Source organism: Hypanus sabinus, chromosome 14, assembly GCF_030144855.1.
Source record: "Hypanus sabinus isolate sHypSab1 chromosome 14, sHypSab1.hap1, whole genome shotgun sequence".
Classification (NCBI taxonomy): domain Eukaryota; kingdom Metazoa; phylum Chordata; class Chondrichthyes; order Myliobatiformes; family Dasyatidae; genus Hypanus; species Hypanus sabinus.
Window position 1 is genome coordinate 46,909,973 of NC_082719.1, and position 22,516 is coordinate 46,932,488.

Genomic DNA, 22,516 nt, shown 5'->3' on the forward strand with positions numbered 1-22,516 from the left:
TGAAAGAAAGATACAAGTATATAGATTGCCTTTCCACAGAGCATCCCAATTACCATTCATACTTACACAGGGCATCACAACATACCAGTGATGAACACTTAGCCCAACTTACATTCAAGAGTTCAATTCATGAACGTTGGCAGCAGATCAAATGTAGTGGCTGTGAGAACAGAGAGTGCTAAGTCATGTAGCTATTGTAAATGTGAATATTAAGTCTACATTTTTAGATGATGTAATTGAGATTTACATAAGAAAATGGACCTTTGGAGATACTTAGAGGTAATGTGGAAAGAGCCAAAAGGACATTACTGATACCATTCCCTCTTTCCTGCTCCAACTCAGTTGGATAGGGATATTAGAAAAAGGTAGTTTAGCAAGCTCTGAGAGGGACTCCATGCAGATCACTAAGGTTGAGGGGTAACAGACTGCAGCATATAATTAATGACCTTGAATGGCACCATATAAACATTCAGCCCTTTGTCTCTAATGATCACCTCCCTGCCTCGCATCAGTTTTGCCACTATGCCCTCTCCAGCCTGGATCCACCTGTCCATCAACTCTTCCTGGCATCGATCCATCTGTTGTGTACCAGCTTCCACCTCATCCCTCCCTCTCACTTCCTTATACCAGCCATCTCCCCGTCATACTCTGAGTCAAGTCTGCTCTGCCATTTCATCATGGATGTATTCAATTTTCCTCTCAGCCCCAATCTCGTGTCGTCTCCCCGCATCCCTTCATGGCTTGACCAGTCAAGAATCTACATTAAATATCCATAAAGACCTGATCTCCCCAGCTGCCTGTGGCATCAAATTCCACAGATTCACCACTCTCTGGCTAAAGAAATTCCTCAACATCTCCATTCTAAAAGGACACCGCTCTGTTCTCAGGTCTTAGGCTCTCCCAGCATAAGAAACATCTCCCACACATCCTCGTTATCAAGGCCTTTCACCACTCGATAGGTTTCAATAAGATCACCCCTCATTCTCCTGAATTCTAGTGAATACAGACCTAGAGCCATCAAATGCTTTTCATATGTCAAGCCACCCAACCCTGAAATCATTTTTGTGAACCTCTTTTGAATCCTGTTCAGTTTCAGAATGTCCTTTGTAGGATAAGGGGCCCAGCAATGCTCACAATATTCCAAGTGAGCCTCATCTGTACTTTTATAAAGTCTCAAAATTACATCCTCGCTTTTATATTCTAGTCCTCTTGAAATGAATGCTAATGATCGCATTTGCCTTCCTCACTACAGACTTCTAGGGATCAAAGGAAAACCCTTTGTTTCCAGGATGGGAAGCTGGCTGGCCTGCTGAGCTCAGTGAGCAGTTAGTTTTCTGCTCAAAATAGGACAAACTCTGCTTTCAGGAATTAATTAATCCCTCATACATTGCTTCAAAGCTAGAAATCTCCTCTGTGGAATAAGGGAATGAGAATTGAAAACACCACTCCAGTTGTGGCTTTACCAATACTCTGTACATTGGCAGCCATTTCTAAACTCCAACTCCCTTGCATTAATTACTTCTGAACTGTTTTATAATAAAGTCAGTCAATGAACTCCTCCACCAGCCTTTATATAACAACACAATATCTATGAAGCAAGGTTAAATCTTTGGATAGGATGCATATCCAAAGTCTAATCACCAAGAAGCTGATTTCCCTCAAATTTGGTGTTAAACAGTGTACTGTAACGACGCTATATGGTCAAATTGGCAGCCACCAAAAAACCATTGAGACATTTTCATAGTGCTAAACTTCTGTCAGCAGTATCAGATCTATGCACACCTCCTGTTAAATGACGTTTGTGTGTTGACTCATAGGGAGAGAGAAATCAGTAATGTTCATGTCTCTAGGAGAGAACATGCCAAGCTTGGAGCAGACCATGGCTGATGTGGTTCCAAGCCCTTACAAACAGCACCAGCTTCAGCTTCAGCTTTATAGATCAAAATATCAAAGGATTTTAGTTACTTGTTCACAGAAAACAAAATCTGCACAAAGAGTTTTGGGCAACAAACGTTTATCATAGAAATTAGAATATATGAAAACAGTACATGGTGCACTTTAAGTCACAGACAGTCTTTACTATCAGTGTCATGTACAGTACTCCTTGAAGAGATAATAAGTTGAGACACTGTTCCAACCTCTGTCAATAAGAGGCTATTTACCCTGTATATATTGATTAAAGAGTACAGATGAGCTTTGTCACATGTACATTAAAACATTGAGACATACAGTGAAATGTGTCATTTGTGCCAATGACCAATGCAGTCTGAAGATGTGCTGGGGGGCAGCACATAAGTTTCGCTGTGCTTCCGGTGCCAACACAGCATGCCCACAACTTATTAACCCACAAGTCTTAGGAATGTGGGAGGAAACCAAAGTCGACACTGGAAGAATGTACAAACTCCTTTCAAACAGTGGCAGGAATTGAACCTGCACTGCTGATGATATAAAGCATTATGTTAACCACCATACTATCATTTCACATCTCATCATGTAATGTCAATGTTGACCAGGCTTGTTAGAGCTGTTCAGGATGGTTCAAACTAACTTGGCAGGCCGATGGGAACAGGAATGCATGTATGGAGTCGGAGGAAGTGTATTGGCATGGATAGTGGATTGGTTAACCAATAAAAGGCAGAGAGTTGGTATAAATGGGTGTTTCTCCGGTTGGCAGTCAGTGGTGAGTGAGGTGCCGCAGGGGTTGGTGCTGGGTCTGCAGATGTTTGCCATTTACATTGATGATTTGGAAGAGGGGACTAAGTGTACCGTAGTAAAATTTGCTGATGACACTAAACTGAGTGGAAAGCAAATTGTACAGAGGAGGTGGAGAGTCTGCAGAGGGATACAGATAGGTTAAGTGAGTGGGCCAAGGTCTGGCAGATGGAATACGATGTTGGTAAATGTGAGATCATCCACTTTGGAAGGAATAATAGAAGAGCAGATTATTATTTAAATGGTGAAAGATTGCAGCATGCTGTTGTGCAGAGGGACTTGGAAATGCTTGTGCATGAATCACAAAAAGTTGCCTTGCAGGTAGAACAGGTTATTAAGACGGCAAACGGTCTGTTGGCTTTCATTGCTAGAGGGATTGAATTTAAGAGCAGGGAGGTCATGCTGCAACTATACAGGGTACTGGTGAGACTGCAGCTGGAGTACTGTGTGCAGTTCTGGTCTCCATACTTGAGGAGGGATATACTGGCTTTGGAGGCTGTGCAGAGGAGGTTCACCAGGTTGATTCCAGGGATGAAGGGGTTAACCTATGAGGAAAGACTGAGTCACCTGGGACTATACTTTCCAGAGTTCAGAAGAATGAGAGGGGACTTTATAGAAACATACAAAATTTTGAAAGGGATAGATAAGATAGAAGTAGGAAAGTTGTTGCCATTGGTAGGTGAGACTAGAACTAGGGGACATTGACCCAAGATTCAGGGGAGAAGATTTAGGACGGAGATAAGGACAAACTGTTTTTCCCAGAGGGTGGTGCATCTGTGGAATTCTCTGCGCAGGGAAGCAGCTGAAGCTTCTTCACCAAATATACGTTTGTATTTAAGATACAGTTAGATAGGTTTTTACTTCGTAAGGGAATTAAGAGTTATGAAGAAAAGGCAGGTAGATGGAGCTGAGTTTACAGACAGATCAGCCATGATCTTATTGAATGGTGGGGCAGGCTCGATGGGCCAGTTGGCCTACTCCTACTCCTATTTCTTATGTTCTTATGATAGAGCTGAGGATGGGGCAGTTGGTTTACAACAGAGGTAGTGAGTACTGAGAAATGCTGGCAAGGACAGGCTAATGATAGGGAAAATTTGCATTTAGCAGGATGATAATGTAAACGGGGGACAAAATCACAAAGGGTAATGAATACAGAACTGCAGGTGTTATATTTGAATACACACAGTACATGCAATAAGGTAGAAGAACTTATAGCAGTTAACGTTTGGCAGGCATGACACTGTGGGCATCATCACCGAGCTGTCGGTGAAAGAAGATTATAGCTGGGAGCTTAACATCCAAGCATACACATTGTATCGAAAGGTCAGATAGGCAAGCATAAGACCATAAGATAAGGAGCAGAAGTGGGCCATTCAGCCCATCAAGTCTGCTTTGCCATTCAATCATGGGTTGATCCAATTCTTCTAGTCATCCCCACTCCCCTGCTTTCACCCCATACCCTTTGATGCCATGGCTATTCAAGAACCTATCTCTGCCTGAAATACAGGTGTCCCCCCCACCTTTACAAAGGTAGAGCATTCCTATGAAACCTTTAAGCCAAAATGGCGTAAAGCAAAGAACCATTAATTTATATTGGAAAAATTGTCGTAAAAACCAAAATCCTCTTTGTAATGCGAAAGCAGGTTACTAATTTAGGTCTTTTGTAAAAGTGAAGCGGCATAAAGCTAGCATTCATAAAGCAGGGGTCACCTGTACACCCAATGACTCGGCCTCCAGAGCCGCCTAGGGCAACAAATTCCACAGATTTACTACCCTCTGACTAAAGTAATTTCTCCACATCTCAGTTCTAAAAGTACGTCCTTCAATCCTGAAGTCCTGCCCTCTTGTCCTCGAAACCCCTGTCATGGGAAATAACTTTGCCTTTTAACATGTGGAATGTTTCTATGAGATCCCCCTCATTCTCTTGAACTCCAGGGCACGCAGCCCAAGAGCTGCCAGACGTTTCTCATACGGTCACCCTTTCATTCCTAGAATTATTCTCGTGAATCTCCTATGAACCATCTCCAATGTCAGTATATCCATTCTAAAGTAAGGAGCCCAAAACTGCACACAATACTCCAAATGTGGTCTCACAAGTGACTTATAGAGCCTCAACATCACTTCCCTGCTCTTATATTCTATACCTCCAGAAACGAATGCCAACATTGCATTTGCATTCTTCAAAACTGACTTAACCTGGAGGGTAACCTTTTGGGTATCTTGCACAAGGACTCCCAAATCCCTTTGCATGTCTGCATTTTGAATTTTCTCTCCCCATCTAAATAATATTACTTCTTTGTCCATTCCCCTAAACTATCTAAATCTCTCTGTTTCCTCAGCACTACCTGCTCCTCCACTTATCTTTGTATCATTGGCAAATTTAGCCACAAATCCATTAATCCCATAGTCCAAATCATTGACATACACCATAAAAAGCAGCCGTCCCAACACCAACTCCTGTGGAACTCCACTGGTACCCGGCAGCCAGCCAGAATCTGTTTTCTGCTGACCAGCCAATGCTCTATCCATGCTAGAAACTTCCCTGTAATTCTATGGGCTCTTATCTTGCTAAGCAGCCTTGTATGTGGCACCTTGTCAAAGGTCTCTTGAAAATCATAGTACACCACATCTACTACATCTCCTTTGTCTACACTGCTTGTAACTTCCTCAAAGAATTGCGGTAGGTTTGTCAGCAGAGAGGGTGGCGTGGTTCTGTTAGTAAAAAAATAAATCAAATCCTTAGAAAGAGGTGACATTGGATTGTAAGGTGTGGAATCCTTGTGGGTATAGCTAAGAAACCTCAAAGGTAAAAAGACCCCAATTTGAGTGATATATAGGCCTCCAAATAGTAGCCAGTATGTGGGCTACAAATTACAGTGGGAGATAGAAAAAGCACATTAAAAGGGCAATGTTACTGTCATCATGGGGGATTGCAAGAAGATTGGGAAAACTAGGTTGGTGCTGGATCCCAAGAGAGGGAATTTGTAGAATGCATATGAGATGGTCTTTTAGCACAGCTTGTGGTAGAGCTCACTACGAGATCAACTATTCTGGATTGACTGTCACGCAATGAACCAGAATTGATTAGACAGCTTAAGATAAAGGAACCCTTAGGAGACACTGGTCATATTATTCACCCTGCAATTTGAGAGGGAGAAGCTAAAGTCAGAAGTATCAGTACAATGGAATAAAAGGAATTACAGTGGCATGAGAGAGGCGCTAACTAAACTGATTGGAGGAGACACCAGCAGGGATGATGGCAGAGCAGCAATGGTACTGGATAGATACATCCCAAAATAGTAGTGTTCTAAAGTATGTCAATGTAACCATGGCTGTCAAGGGAAGTCAAAACCAGCATATCAGCCAAAGAGAGGGCATATAATAAGAGCAAAAATTAATAGGAAGTTTTTGAAAACTAACAGAAGGCAACTAAAAAGTAATAAAGAGGGAGAAGATAGAATACAAAGATGAGCTAACCAATTATATTACTGAGGATACCAGAAGTTTCTTCAGATATATCATGAGTAAAAGAAAGGTGAGAGTAGATAACTGACTGCTGAAAAATGATAGAAATGTAGTAATTGGGGAACAAAGAAATGGAGGATGAACTGTACAATTTTACATCCGTCTTTATTGCATAAGTATTTTGCGTCTGTCTCCATTGTGGAAGACTCAGTATGACGGAATTTCAAGAGTGCAAGGGGGCAGATCAGTGAAGTTGCCATTACTAGGGAGAAGGTGCTTAAGAAACTGAAAGGGTTGAAGGTAGATAAATCACTTAATCTACACCCCAGGATTCTGAAAGAGGTGGCTGAAGAGATTGAGGAAGCAATGGTAATGAGCTTTCAGGAATCAATAGATTCCTGCATGGTTCTGGAGGGTTGGAAAATTGCAAATAACACTCTACTCTTCAAGAAGGGAGAGGCAGAAGTAAAGAAACTACAGGCTGGTTAGCCTGATCTCAGTGGCTGGGAAGACGATGGAGTCAATTGTCAAAGAAATGTTTTCGGGGTACTTGGGAGGCAAATGATAAGATAGGCCGAAGTCAGCATGGCTTCCTTAAGGGAACATTTTTCCTGACAAACTTGTAATTCTTTGAAGAATTAACAAGCAGGATAGACAAAGGAGAATCAGTGGATGTTGTGTACTTTGATTTTTAGAAGGGCTTTGACAAGGTGCCACATGAGGCTGCTTAACAAGAGCCCATGGTTTTACAGGAAAGATTCTAGCTTGGTGAGAGTATTGACCGCTTAGCATGAGGCAAAGAGTGGAAATAAAAGTGGCCTTCTCTGATCGGCTGCCAGCGACCAGTGGTGTTCCACAGGTGGTCTATGTTGGGACTACTTTTCTACATTAAATGTGAATGATTTGGATGACAGAATTGATAGCTTTCTAGCCAAGGTTGTAGACAATACGAAGACAGGTGGAGGATCAGGTTGTGTTGAGGAAGCAGGGAGACTGCAGAAGGACTTAAGGCAGATTAGAAGAATGGGTAAATTGACAAATGGAATACAGTGTTGGGAAGTGTACAGTCATGCACTTTGTCAGAAGAAACAGAAGTGTAGATCATTTTCTAAGTGGAGAGATAATTCAAAACTCAGATGCAAAGGGACTTGAGTGTCCTCATGCAGGATTCTTTAAAGGTTAATTTGCAGGTTGAGTCAGTAGTGAGGAAGGGAAATGTAATGTTAACATTAATTTCAGGAGGATTAGAATATAAAAGGTGGTAATATTGAGGCTTTATAAAGCACCGGAGAGGCCTCACTTGGAGTATTGTGAGCAGTTTTGTGCCCCTTATCTAAAGAAGGATGCGTTGATATTGGAGAGGGTTCAGAGGCAGCTCACGAGAATGAATCCAGTAATGGAAGTATTACCTAGTGAGGACTGATTGATGGTTCTGGGCCTGTACTCAATAGAATTCAGAAGATTGAGTGACATAATTGGAACCTATTGAATGTTGAAAGAATAGATTTTTCCTATGGATGTTTCCTATGGTGTAGGGTCCAAAACCAGAGGAGGCAGCTTCAGAAGAGGCGGCCACTTAGAATAGAGATGAAGAGGAATTTCTTTAGCCAGAGGGTGGTGAATCTGTGGAATTCATTGCCACAGGTGGCTGTGGAGGCCAAGTCATTGGGTATATTTAAGGCAGAGGTGATAGGTTCTTGATTACTCAGGGCATGAAGAGCTACAAGGAAAAGGCAGAAGATTGGGGCTAAGAGGAAAATGAATCAGCCATGATGAAACAGCAGAGCAGACACAATGGGCCAAATGTGCTAATTCTGGTGCTATATCTTATCGCCATCATCTACCTGAGATGACCGTGACAGCAGAAAAAGAGCAAATCACGACAGTAATGCTTAAAATGATTTTACATTGGGTAGGACTTCAACAGAAAGTGGACTTAAACTTCTTGAAGCTCAATCAATTCAACTTTCTGGCATTATTTACAGAAAAAGTATAAACATTAAGTTTTCAACATCTCTCCTACAGTGCAGCATCAAGCTGGATTACACATTGTATCGAAAGGACAGGCAGGGAGGCAAAGGAGGTAGGGTGTCTCAGTAAAAACTGAAACCAAATCCTTAGAAAGAGGTGAGATAGGGTCAGAAGATGGAGAATCCTTGTGAGTAGAGTTAAGAGACTGCAAAGGTAAAAAGACCCTAATTAGAGTTAAATACAGGCCTCTGAACAAAAGCCAGGATTTGGGATATAAATTTCAATGGGAGATAGAAAACGCATGTCAATGGACAATGTTACTGTGGTCACAGGGGATTTCAATGTGCAAGTAGATTCGGAAAATCAAAGAGTCCAAAGAGTCCAAAAGGCACTGGATCCAAAGAGTCAATTTGTAGAATGCCTACAAGATGGCTTTTTAGAGCAACTTATGGTTGTTCTAAAAAGCAATCTTGTAGCCCATCAGGGAAAAGGCAATGAGTGCTGCATAATGAACCAAATCTGTAATTCACCCTGCAGTTTGATAAGGAGAAGCCAAGTACAGATCTATCAGTATAAAAGGGAGCAAAAGGAATTACAAAGGCACAAGAGAGGAGCTGGCCAAAATTGGTTGGAAGGGGACACTAGCAGGGATGATGGGAGAACAGCAATGGCTGGAGTTTCTGGAATCAATTTGGAAGGTACGAGACAGATACATCCTAAGGAAGAAATAGTATTATAAAACGAGGATGAGGATAAGGCAACTGTGGGTGACAAGTTAGAGACAAGATAATAGTAAGAGGGAGCATATAATGCAGCAAAATTAGTAGGAAGTTAGAGGATTGGATAGGTTTTAAAAACCAACAGAAGGCAACTGAAAAAGCTATAAGGAGAGAAAAGATGAAATAGGAAGGTAAACTAGCTAATAATATAAGAGAACGTACCAGAAGCTTCTGCACATATCTGAAGAGTAAAAGAGAAACAAGAGTAGATACTGTACCAGTAGAGGTAGTTATGGAAGAAAAATAGCAGACAATCTTAATAAATATTTTCCATCAGTCTTTACTGTGGAAGCATGCTAGAAATTCAAGAATGTCAGGGTGTAGAAGTAAGTGTAGTTTGCTATTACAAAAAAAGGGTACTTGGAAAGCAGAAAGGTCTGAAGTTAGGTAAGTCACCTGGATGGCTCCGAAAGAGATAGCTGAAGAGGTTGTGGAGGCATTAGTAATTATCTTTCAAGAAGCACTAAATTCTAGAATGTTTCTGAAGAGCTAGAAAATTCACTCTTTTGAAAGGCAGGAGGCAGAAGACAGGATATGATAGGCCAGTTTACCTGAATTCAGTGGTTGGAAAGATGTTGGAGCCCATTATTAAGGATGAAGCTTTAGGGTATTTGGAGACACATTATAAAATAAGCCAGTCAATATGATTTTTTAAGGAAAAATGATATATGACAAATCTGTTGAAACTCTTTGAGGAAATAGTAAGCAGGTTAGACAACGGACAGTCCGTGAATGCATACCTGGATTTTCAGAAGGTCGATAAGGTACACACATTAGGCTACTTAACAAGAGCCAATGGCAATACAGGAAGGATATTAGCATGGGTTGAAGATTGACTGACTCACAGGAGACAGAGTGGGGATAAAAGGGTCTTTTCTGGTAGGCTGCCAGTGATTAGTGTGTTCCACAAGAGTTGGTGTTGGGACTGCTTCTCTTCACGCTATATGTCAATGATTTGGAGGATGGAATTAAGATAGCTTTGTGACCAAGTGTGTGAATATACAATGATAGTTGGAGGGGCAGGTAGTGTTGAGGAAGCAGGGAGTCTGCAGAAGGACTTGGATGAATTAGAAGACGATGCAAAGAAACAGCAAATTGAATATAGTGCAGGGAAGTGTATGGTCACGTGTTTAGTAGAAGAAATAAATAGACTATTTTCTTTTTTTAAAAAACTTTTTTTATCGAGTTTTCAAATAATTACAGGAAGAAAAAGTATGTTAAAAAATATATATACCCTTCCCCCTCCCCCCCCCTAACATCCCTATAGAAAAAAAAAGAAAGAAAGAGTGCTGGATATCGGAAGATCTCCACATGCTCCATGGAGTTTGTAATAACTTTAGTATATATATTTATTTATTTCCCCAAATAACCAATTATTTTATCTTCGGAGCACCTATATATTTAATCCTGTCTTTTGTAAATAAGGGCGCCAAATTTTCAAAAATGTTTCATATTTATCTCTTAAATTATAAGTAATTTTTTCAAGTGGAATACAGCTGTAAATTTCATTCTTCCAACGATCTATACTTAAGTATGCATCTGATTTCCAAGTAACTGCAATAGCCTTTTTGGCTACTGCCAGTGCAATTTTTATAAATTCTTTCTGATATTTATTCAATTTGGGTTTCGATTTTATCCCTTCAATATCACCTAATAAAAATAATATTGGATTATGTGGAAGTTGTGGTCCAATAATCTGTTCCAATAAAACTCTTAAATTTGTCCAAAAAGGTTGAATTTTAGAACAAGACCAAGTAGAATGTAAAAAAGTACCGATCTCTTGTTTACATCGGAAACACTGATCAGATAAATTAGGGTTTAATTTATTTATTTTTTGTGGTGTAATATATAATTGATGTAAAAAATTATATTGCACTAATCTTAACCGGACATTTATTGTATTTGTCATACTGTCAAGACATAGTCTTGACCAATTTGTCTCTTCAATTTTAATATTCAAATCACTTTCCCATTTTTGTCTTGACTTATGGATTCCTTGTTTAATTGCCTGTTTTTGAATCAAACTATACATACAAGAAATAATTTTTTTAGTCTTTCCTTTTTGAATTAAACTTTCTATTTCATTAGATTTCGGCAATAACATTGTTTGACCTAATTTTTCTCTTAAATAAACCCTTAATTGGAAGTAACAAAAAAGAGTGTTGTTTGATACTTTATATTTATTCTTTAATTGATCAAATGACATTAATATACCTCCTCCAAAACAATATCCTATATATCTAATCCCTTTTTGAAACCAATTATATAAAAGTTGACTTATGGAATAAGATAAATGTTGATGATGAGACAAAGAAATCTTTATTAGCAAAAAGATCTATAATTCAAAATAGACTTATTCCTTTTACGATGGATAATCAACCTTTATATAATAGACTATTTTCTGAATGGGAAGAAAATTCAAAAAAATCAGAGGAGCAAAGGGATGCAGGATTTATAAGGCATTAGTCAGACCACACCTGGGAGCATCATGAACAAATTTAGACTCCTTATCTGAGAAAGGATGTGTTGGCATTGGGGAGAATACAGAGGATGTTAACGAGAATGATCTTGGAAATGAAAGGGTTAATGTATGAAGTGTTTGATGGCTCTGGAAATGTAGTCTCTGGATTTTAGAAGAATGAGGGAGAATTGACACCTATTGAATATCAACAGGCCTAGATAAGGTGGACATTGAGAACGTGCTTCCTATAGTGGGGCAGCTTTGGCCTAGAGGGCACAGCCTGAGAATGGAAAGATGTCCCTTTATACCAGAGCTGAGGAAGAATTTCTTTCGCCAGAGGGTGGTCAGTCATTGAATTTATTGACCCAGACAGGTGTGATGGCCAAGTCATTGGGTATATTTACAGCTGAGGTTGATAAATTCCTGACTAGTAAGGGTGTCAGAAGTTACAGGAGAAGGCATGAGAATGGATTGAGAGGGATAATAAATTAGCAGTGATGGAATGGTGGAGCAGACTTGATGTACAGAATGGCCTAATTCTGTTCATATGTCTTATGATCTTATACTAATACCACAAATGCATGGACTTGGCAGGAGGAACACGAGAATTGCTTTTGTGGGGAAGAAAAATAATTGCATTTTGGAATCAACATTAACAGCAGGTAAGGTGATCACATAACAGAGAGACCACATGAGCTCTCTGCAAGAATAACCCCAGTAGTATCTCATTCACTCCATATCTGCTTCCATCACCTGGAAGCACATTCCAGGCAATTATCATCGTGTTTAAAAAAAACTTGCATCAGAAATCTCACAGTGATACCTTAAATCTATGCCCTCTAGTATTTGACTTTTACATCCCTCGTAAAAGGCTGTTTACCCTCTTTATGTCTATGCTAATTTTATATACTTTTATCAGGTTATCCATCAATCTCTGACACTGCAGACAAAAAGACACTGAAAGATTATGTTTGTACCACAGGAGGAAACTGGCCAACATTTCTCTTGGAAGGAACTGAGGAACTGAAGCAAATCATATCAACCGATCATCACATTTGTGCTGTCAGGTGCTGTCAGTGTGAAGCTTACACACTCTCCCTGTGACTCTGTGGGTTTGCTTGTAGCAGTGTTGTACTCAAACCGCTCCCTACACAAATCTGTGTACCATACAGCCTGTCTCAGTTACAAAGCTGGCTTGCTTGTTTGTGCTTCAAAAGAAAACTCATCACAATGAGTTTAAAATAAATGGGGAAGCTGAAGAAACCTCACTGTCTTTATATTTGCTGTGTAAGGATGGATTTGGGTTTAAAGTGATAGCATAGCTTTGTGAAATTTACCTTCCATATTATGGAAAGGACATGAATTTATACATCATCCTAAGAAACCTTCAATGATGCTACCAGGACTGCAATCTATCATTTTGGAAAGTTGGTTGTTATTCTGAAGGCAAACTAAACAGCAATTTTATGGGCAGCTGGGCAGCACCATACCAGTGGCAGCAAACAATCAGAGTTTACAGCACAGCCCTTTGAGCAGAATCTACACCAAACATCAAACACTCTCTGATAGGGAGTATTTTGGAGTTAGGTGAACATAGCAGATATTAATTCTGACAAGAACCAGACTCCAATTTCTATTGTAAACAGAAATACATTCAGGAAGCTTGCAAATAACCTTCAGGTTTTTTTGGAAATCGCAAGCAGTAAATTGAAGTTAAAAGCACAGGCAGCTCCACAGATTGCATATTGAAGAGATAAACATTAAGACATGGGGATGCTTTAATTGCCTTGCAGCAAACTAGGCAACATGGCTGAATTACTTGCACCATTGCGACTTGAGTGTAAGCTGGCAGACCAGACAGATGTCGGTCTGCTAGAATGGTTACAGGTATAGGCAATCAATAGTTTTTGTGTACTCAGAGACAGTCCTGACAACATTAATTTTGGGTGTTTGGTTCTCTGTTGTCAAATGTTTTTAAGAATATTTGTGTCAACCAGTTTCTCCCAAAGGTGTTTGGACTGTCAGAGGTGCCTTATGAATTACAATGTGCTTCCACTATGTATTTCAAAGGAACAATTTGTTTACTTCAAACTTTGGGTTGACAATGTCATTGTTAACTCCTGAAACGGTATTGACTTACCTACTCACACAAAATGCTGGTGGAACTGTTATGAAATCCCGTAACTGGATCACTTACCAGCAAAGATACAGAGGTCCGTTGAGTCTGATGGTACTATTTTTAAAAGTATTTATTGAGAAAGGGCACAAAAATAAGATTAATGCAAAGATACAGATAATATACGTCATCAATAGTAAATCTAAAGCACGGGTATAATAATAACCAATAAGAAATAGCTCTATCGTTGTCTAGGGGATAATGTATTGTCCGATGGAAAGATAACAGTCACTATCAGTTCGTTCAAGCTGCAGCGTTGCTGGGTTTAAGAGCGATGCCGTTTAAACTTGCCCAGGTCTTTTATGATGCCAATCCGTTGGGTCTGGGGAGCGGATTCCCCCGTTGTTAGCTAAAAGCTGTTTTCCGTGGTTCCAGCCACCAATTCCAGCCACGGAATTGAACGCACGTGACCTCATTCAGATGACTTCCTGCTGTTACGTGGTCGCTTAACGTATCTTCTGGTGCGTCTGAGGGACTGTTCCTACAGACCCTCTTTTATCCTGACTCGCAGGGTCATAGATGTCAATCAGGTTGGGGGTGTGCACTCTCTCCCTCAACCAGCCCACTTTGCCTGAGGGCATTCACATAGTATAGTAGCTCAATCCACAAATTGGTCTCCAAGAGACAATGGCCATGTCCCATAGCTTTACATCGCCGGGGAAACGAGCCAGCCTGCACGTCTCTTTTCCCATTTCCTGGGCCCCTTGACCCAACCCAACAATGATCTTGCGATTCTCACAAAGGAGCGGGCTACGGACGTAACAGAACACAGCAGGCCAGGCAGCATCTATAAGGAGAAGCACTGTCGACGTGTCGGGCCGAGACACTTCATCAGGACCCTTCCTGATGAAGGGTCTCGGCCCAAAACATTGACAGTGCTTCTCCTTATAGATGGTGCCTGGCCTGCTGTGTTCCACCAGCATTTTGTATGTGTTGTTTGAATTTCCAGCATCTGCAGATTTCCTCATGTTTGACTTACCTACTGTTACCTTTGACCTTAAGGGGATAAGAATGTAATATACCTTTGGGTTTGTGAGCCTCTATCAAGAGTGTCTCTTCAATGATACCTACTTGTTGTGATAAATAAAGATTTTTACATCACTAGCTTCAATGCCTCTCTGGTGACTTCACTCAGTCACAACATTTGGAATATGTTTGTTACCCACAGTATCACCAGTGACATCAGCAGTCTAAAGGGGTTTGTATATTTTTTTTGAAAAAGAGAGAAGCACCCATACTCAGATCTGTTTTAGGTCAATGATCACGGAATATCGAAGGACATGGCACAGAGCTGAACTGGTAGATATAAAAGTGTGCGTCTGTGTGTGAAAGTGTCTGTGCCCGCGTGTACACGTGTCTGTGTGTTTTGTGAAAGGGACCAGCTACCAGCCAGTGCTGGGTAGTTTGTCAAGACAGGGTCACCAGTTGCAGAAGGTGGTTACTGACCATTCATGACACCATAGCATGTGTGTACAGTCATTCAATGGGCAACGGATTAAGTGTAGCTCAACCACTGAGAACACTTGGGTAGTGGGGGAGATACCATTGATAACGCCATTGCGTGTGTGTACAGTCATTCGATGGGCAATGGATTACGTTCCGTGTGGCGGCGAAGAACTCTTAGGTGGTGTGGAGATACCATTCAGGGTCTCAGAGAGTGCATGTATACTCAGAGAAATCTTACGTGTGCCTGGCTGTGTGTGGGAAAACCTGGGAATCAAAGTGTAAGATGGGCAATAGTACAGAAATATTTAACTTTCTACAGATAAGGGATACAGTCACATCATCAGTTCAGTTATGAAGTGGAGAAAACTGAGATTATCTACTCTTTAAACTTGAGAAGGCTGAACAGGGAATGGACAAAGCCGGGTGGGTTAAGACCTGGACCTGGAGGAACATTGGCAGTGGTGGGAAAACCAAGGGGGGAAGTCACTCCATGTCACGTATACTTGCAAGAGAGAACAAAGAGCCTGGAATCACAGTGAACAAACAGCTGAGCTACAGAAGGGAAGGGATGAATACAGGGAACAGTGGACAGTGTACAAGTGGACAGATTGAAGCAACTGTTTGAACACCTACAGAGAGATGTGGGTGAAAAACAGGCAGAACAATTAAAACACTACAGTGATATGGGCAGACTGAGAGGTAAATGGGATATGACCCAGCGGGTGTGTGCTCACTGGGCAGCTGATGAGGTAAACTGGGAAATGCTGGACAAGTGGAAAAGTAATTACAAAGAGGAGGGGTTATATCCAGTACAATATGTCAGAATGGTACCTATACAGTCAAGACAGCAATAGCTCAAAACCCTGATGACCCCAGCCAGCCACACAGACCTCCACCCACAAGCCCTTCACCCTAGGGGAATAGCAGAGCATTCTACCCAAACTGCCCTCACTTAGATTTGCATTTCTGCATTGCAGAATTATGGCGCTAGTTAGAAGAAATGATCAAAACCCACCAGAGTTAGAAGAAATGATCAAAACCCACCAGATGCACCCTAAAGACATACACAAATTGGTTAAAACTAAATGCATGGGACAATATGGGATACTGCTCGTGCATTTTGGGATATTGCTTATGGGGTTTATGTAAATTCCCCTCTATTTTAACTGGGTTTATTTTCACCTGACCACATTCTTGCTTGCATCTGGCTCACACCTCTGGGAACTGCTAACAGAGTAACTCATAGACATCATCCTGGCTCCAGAATCTGGTGATCGGCTGTGACTACACTGGCTAGCCTGTGAGCTGTATTGGTTGCACATGTTTGTTGTCCAGAGTGTACTGAAGAAAATAAAACACCAGGGAATACTAAAAATCCCCCTCAGGAGCAGTGATTCTGATGCAGGCACCTGTTCAAAGTAAATTATCCAAGCACATTCATGTCACCATAATACAACCCTGAGATTAGTTTTCTTGAGGGTATACTCCATAAATCAATCAGAGAAAGACAGCAAGAAAAAGGTGGACAACTAGTGTGCAAAGAATAAATTGTGTAAATACAAATAGGAAAAAAAATAACAAATAAATAAGTAATTATATTGAGAACATTAGATGAAGTGTTCTGGAAAGTGAGTCTATAGTTCAGTGATGGGGTGAGTGAAGTTCTCCCCACTGCTTCAAGAGCCTGATGGTTCAGGTGTAATAACTGTTCCTAATCTGGTGCTGAGTCCTGAGCCTCCTGTAACTGGATGAACTGGATGGCAGGGGTCTCTGATGAAGATGCTGCTTCTCCGTGACAACACTGTGCAGAGGTGCTCAATGGTGGGAGGGCTTTACCCCTGATGGGCTAGCCCATATCCATGACTTTTTGTAAAGATTTTCTGTTCGGGGGATTGTTGTTTCACCAGCCAGTCAGTATACCAGGGTTTCTCAACTGGGTTTCTGCGAGAGATGGTAACTTAAAAAAAAAAATTGTTTTTTGAACAGCACAACATACGATGTGCACGTTCGCAGTGGTGAACAACTCCAGTAGTAATCTCATTAGGGGCCATTATGGCAATGTACAGTAGGACCTTGTTTATTTGGTTGAGTCCAGAGGGGAGGACAAGGAGTGTGAAGTACGGTTTCCAAACATTGAATGGACTCGCCCAACTTGGGCTGCGATGAACACAGGGATATTATTAACCCCTGTATTTTACAGACACGTTTGAGGGTGAACGTGGCCATTTCTGAAGAGGACATGTGAGATGGAAGAGGAGTCTAGGCCTAGGCTTATGGACAATTCTGAGTCATTTCACGGCACTGGTGCAACAACAGACACATAATAAGGCCGTCTTTTCAATGAAAGCTACTTATCAACAGGTTTTACATGGACCGGTGATCGAAGTTGTCCTGTTCCATTGTGCCTGGTCTGTGGCAAGCAAATTACTAATGCAGCAATGGCTCCAGGAAAATTGAAAAGACACTGAACTACAAACCACAGCCACATGACATGTAACAGTGCTGATTATTTTAAACGGCTGTTGGAATCTCAAAACAGAGTAAAGCATTTGTTAATAAAGTCACAGTCAGTAAAAAGGTTCCAGAAGCAAGTTATTTAGCAGTAGAATTTAATATGCAGAAAAGGAAAGGCCGCACAGCTGTTGAGAACCTAATAATGCCAGCATGTGAAATTATAGTGGATAAAATGCTAGGACAAGATGTAGTATGAGAAATTGAAAATTTTTTACTCTCAAACAGTACAATAAGTCGACGCATTGATGACGTGTCACATGATGCTGAAGAGGTTTTTCTGTCAAATTGAAAAACAACAGCTTCTCTATCCAGGTTGATAAGGCAACAGATTTTACCAATAAATGTCATGTTGTAACATTTGTAAGGTTTGTAAATGATGGTGAAATTCACCAAAAATTTCTCAGTTGCAAAAAGCTGTCCGAAAGATACAAAGATATTCAATATTTTGTCTTCATATCCGGAAACAAAAAGTCTGTCTGTGCTAATGGTGCCACATAAATGGCTGGCTCCATGAGAGGTTTTGTTTCTCTTGTGTTTTTTTTAACAAAAAGAAAATCCTGACATTTTTACAACACGCTGCTTTCTTCACAGAGAGGTGCAGGTGGCAAAAGCTGTTGGATATGAAATGAAAACATTCTGGATGATGCTACAAAAATGTTTACCTTTATTAAACAAAGACCAGTACACTCGAGAATGTTCTGAAAACTAAAAACCTGGACAAAGAGCACTCCGATCACCAGCTACATTCAGAAATATGATGGCTAAGCAGAGGAAGAGTTCTCAACAGGGAGTTTGAGCTGAAAGGTGAATTGCAGGAGCACTTTCAAGAACATAATAGGCCAGATTTTGCTGAGTGCTTCGAAGATGAAGAATGGCTGCAGAAACTAGCTTACTTAGCAGACATTTTTCAACATATGAACCAGTTGAACAAGTCTCTGCAAGGCCCTGGAGAAAATGTTTTGAATTCAAGTGACAAAATTCTTAGATATAAAAGGAAACTGAATATTTGGAAGTATCATGCTGCAAAAAGGAAATCTTGCAATGTTTCCACTGCTGCTTGAGCTTGAGGATGAGGAAGGATATCATTAAGTATCGAGTGTTATTAAAAACCATGTTGAAGAATAGCAGAACAAAATTGAATAGTATTTTTCCTCCTTTTCAACACAAGTGTATGACTGGGTGAGGGACCCTTTCTCAGATTCTTCTACTCAGCCTTAGAACCTCACTTTGAGAGAAGAACTTTTTAAGATACAGTCTGATCATGCACTCAAGATGAGATTTACTGACCTTCCCCTGGACAAGTTCTGGAGTTCCGTGAAAGAAGAGTATCCTGCCATTCATAGGAAAGCAATGAACATTTTTGCTGAAATTTTCAACTTCTTACATGTGTGAGAAAGCTTTTTCTTGTTTAACAAGTATCAAGAGCAAGGATAGAGATTGTCTCATTTCAGTTGAAGGTGAAATCCATGTGTGCTTATCTCAAGTTCGACCCAGAACTGAGAATTAGTGCAGCAAAAAAAAACAGCATTGATCATGTCACTTAGAAAGAAAAATTTTTCTTTGAAGTCTTGTCTTAGAATTGTGTCTTAGGCTATATTTTTATTCATATTGCTTTGGCTTACAATTTTTAGTAAATTTACCATTCAATATTGTCATATTGTAAACAGCATTAATTGAAATCAATTTACGACGTTTTAAAAAAATTAAATCCTATTTTGGCCAAAGCCACTTATTTAACAGAAATTGCACTTAATTGCTGGGTCCAGGATAGGTCCTCTGAAATGATAACACCGAGGAATTTAAAGCTGCTGAACTTCTCCAGCTCTGATCCTCCCACTGAGGACTGGCTCACGGATCACCCGTTTCCTCCTCTTGAAGTCAATAATCAGCTCCTTGGTCTTGCTGATATTGAGTGAGAGGTTGTTGTTGCGGCACCACTCAGCCAGATTTTCAATCTGCCTCACATATGCTGACTCATCACCATCTTTATTTCAGTTTATGACAGTGGTGTTCTCAGCAAACTTAAATATGGTGTTGGAGCTGTGCTTAGCCACACAGTCATAGGTGTAAAGTAAATAGAGCATGGGACTAAGCACGTGACCTTGTGGTGCACCTTCCTGATGGAGATCATGGAGGAGATGTTTTTGCTAATCCAAACTGACTGTTCTCAGCAAGTGAGGAAATTGAGGATCCAAATGCAGAGGGAGGTATTGAGGCCAAAATCTTGAAGCTTATTAGTTCTGCGGGGATTGTAGCGATGTGCTACACACAGCGCTGAAATAACGACACACAGTCGGTAAGTCGTTTTGAGACTAGTTTGTTCAAACTTCGTGGAGCTGGCATTTAATCCCTCGCGCCCGCCCTCTCCGGGCGGAAATGATGTCAAAGGTGCATTACCAAAGTCTCTCCCCGCACGCTGGCTATTTGTGAGCCAGTTCGCCTGCGCAGAAAGTGGGTCGCCACAGGATGATGTTATTGAATGCCAAGCTGTAGTCGATAAGCAGCATCCTGATGTATTCATCTTTGCTGTCCAGATGTACCAGGGTTGAGTGAAGAGCCAATGAAATGGGATCTGCTGTTGACCTGTTGCTCCAGTAGGCAATTTGGAGTGGATCCAAATCACTTCTCCGACAGGAGTTGATATGTTCCATCACAACCTTCTCAAAACACTTCATCACTGTGGATACAAGTGCTACTGGATGATAGTTATTCAGACAGTTTACCACATTCATCTTATGCACTGGTAAAACTGAGGCCAGCTCGAAGCAGGTGGATACTTCAGACTGCTGAAGTGCGAGGTTAAAGATACCAGTGAACACTCCAGCCAGTTGATCTGCACAAGTCTTTAGTACTCAGTCAAATACCCCCATCTGGGCCAGATGCTTTCTATGGTTGAAAGGATGAACTATAACAGCTAAACTATAACAGAGACAGGAATGACATGTGTTGATGTCTAGCCAAGAATCCTGATAAGATTGCAAGCAGCCTCAAACTGCTGGGTCAGAACCTCTATGAATTATTGATGGGGCAAGCAATGAGACTTCCTTATGGAGTGATTATGTGTTGAACCTGGAACTTATAGGGAAAAACTCACCCAGTATGTAAAGGGCCTCTGTAACCATCTTACAATGTTAAGGGGCTGAGCAAAACAACAGCAACACATTGCTGATCAGAGAGAGCGAGAGGGAGAGGAAGATAATTTTCCCATGACCAAGTCATGATAAAAGAGCTGCTGAAAATGAAGGGTTTGCTCCCAGGGGGATAGGACCACAGCTGGTGCTTCTGACAGATGATACTTGTGTTTTTGCGCAGACCCGGCAAAGCAGCCAGGTGAAACACTGGACTCTGGTTAAACCATACGGCTCACCTTGTTGCCCTCACAGACAGAACAAAGGCTCAAGTCACCAGTCATAACAGAGAAGCTAAGTGATGAACAACAGCCTGCTGAGTCACATCTGACCTCACTTCATGGAAATAGACCCACAGGTGGAAGAGAATGGAAACGCGACCGTAGAAAAGAGAGGCGGGGAAGAGAGGGAGGGGGAGGGGGAGGGGGGAGGGGGAGGGGGGAGGGGGAGGGGGGAGAGCGAGGGAGAGAGCGAGAGGGAGAGCGAGGGGGGAGCGCGAGAGGGGAGCGCGAGAGGGGAGCGCGAGAGGGGAGCGCGAGAGGGGAGCGCGAGAGGGGAGCGCGAGAGGGGAGCGCGAGAGGGGAGCGCGAGAGGGGAGCGCGAGAGGGGAGCGCGAGAGGGGAGCGCGAGAGGGGAGCGCGAGAGGGGAGCGCGAGAGGGGGAGCGCGAGGGGGGAGCGCGGGGGAGCGCGAGGGGGAGCGCGAGGGGGAGCGCGAGGGGGAGCGCGAGGGGGAGCGCGAGGGGGAGCGCGAGGGGGAGCGAGAGCGAGAGCGAGAGAGAGCGAGAGCGAAAGAGAGAGAGGGAGAGAGAGAGGGAGAGAGAGAGGAGAGAGAGAGGAGAGAGAGAGAGGAGAGAGAGCGAGAGAGAGAGAGGAGAGAGAGAGCGAGAGAGAGAGCGAGGGAGAGAGCGAGAGAGAGAGCGAGGGAGAGAGCGAGGGAGAGAGCGAGGGAGAGAGCGAGGGAGAGAGCGAGGGAGAGAGCGAGGGAGAGAGCGAGGGAGAGAGCGGGAGGGAGAGCAAGAGGGGGAGAGAGAGAGAGAGAGAGAGAGCGAGTGCGAGAGAGCCAGAGAAAGAGCGACAGAGAGAAAGAGAGAGAGAGAAACTGAGTTGTGGATAAAGATTTTTTTAAAGTATAACAGTAACTATAAATTGTAATGTAGGTTGGTTCTTGGAGGTAGATGATTAGTTGTATAGATCAGAATAGAAAGATATTAGGGAAAATAGATGGGAAGGGATTCAAGTTAAGGCAGAGAGGGTTTCACAACCTCAGAAAGAGACAAAACCACACACAGTGTGGTGCTGAGTAGGCTACGGTCAATCATGGAAAACCCTAAACATCCTCTGCACAGCACCATCCAGAGACAGAGAAGCAGCTTCAGCGGCAGGTTGCTGTTAATGCAATGCTCCTCAGACAGGATGAAGAGATCATTACTCCCCAACGCCATTCGGCTCTACAATTCAACCACCAGGGGCAAGACATGTTAAGTGCCGGAGTTAGGACTGAGCTTAAGTTACCACTCAATGCACTTTAGTAAACTATTTAAGAACTTTTTAAAAGCTATTTATTAATGCTTTTTGGGAGGCTGATTTTAGATGCATATCATATTTATACTGTGTTAAATACTGTATGTAATTAGTTTTGCTACAATAAGTGTATGGGACACTGGAAAAATGTTGAATTTCCCCTTGGGGATGAATAAAGTATCTATCTATCTATCAGTGTTGAAACACAGCCACCCCAGCTGAATGGGGAGTGAACACAAATAAGCTGGGCCAGCAATTGAAAGGACAGTCTGATAGGAGGTGCTAACAGGGCAAAGTCTTTGCAGTTATTTGAATATAGACCACCTGTCGATCAATCAAAAC

The 22,516-nt window shown here is 41.8% G+C and overlaps 1 protein-coding gene across 4 annotated transcripts in view; it reads right to left on the minus strand.

Moving 5' to 3' along the window:
• Positions 1 to 22,516, minus strand: part of atp8a1 (ATPase phospholipid transporting 8A1) — a 373,263-nt gene that overhangs the window by 272,250 nt on the left and 78,497 nt on the right. The window lies entirely within an intron of this gene.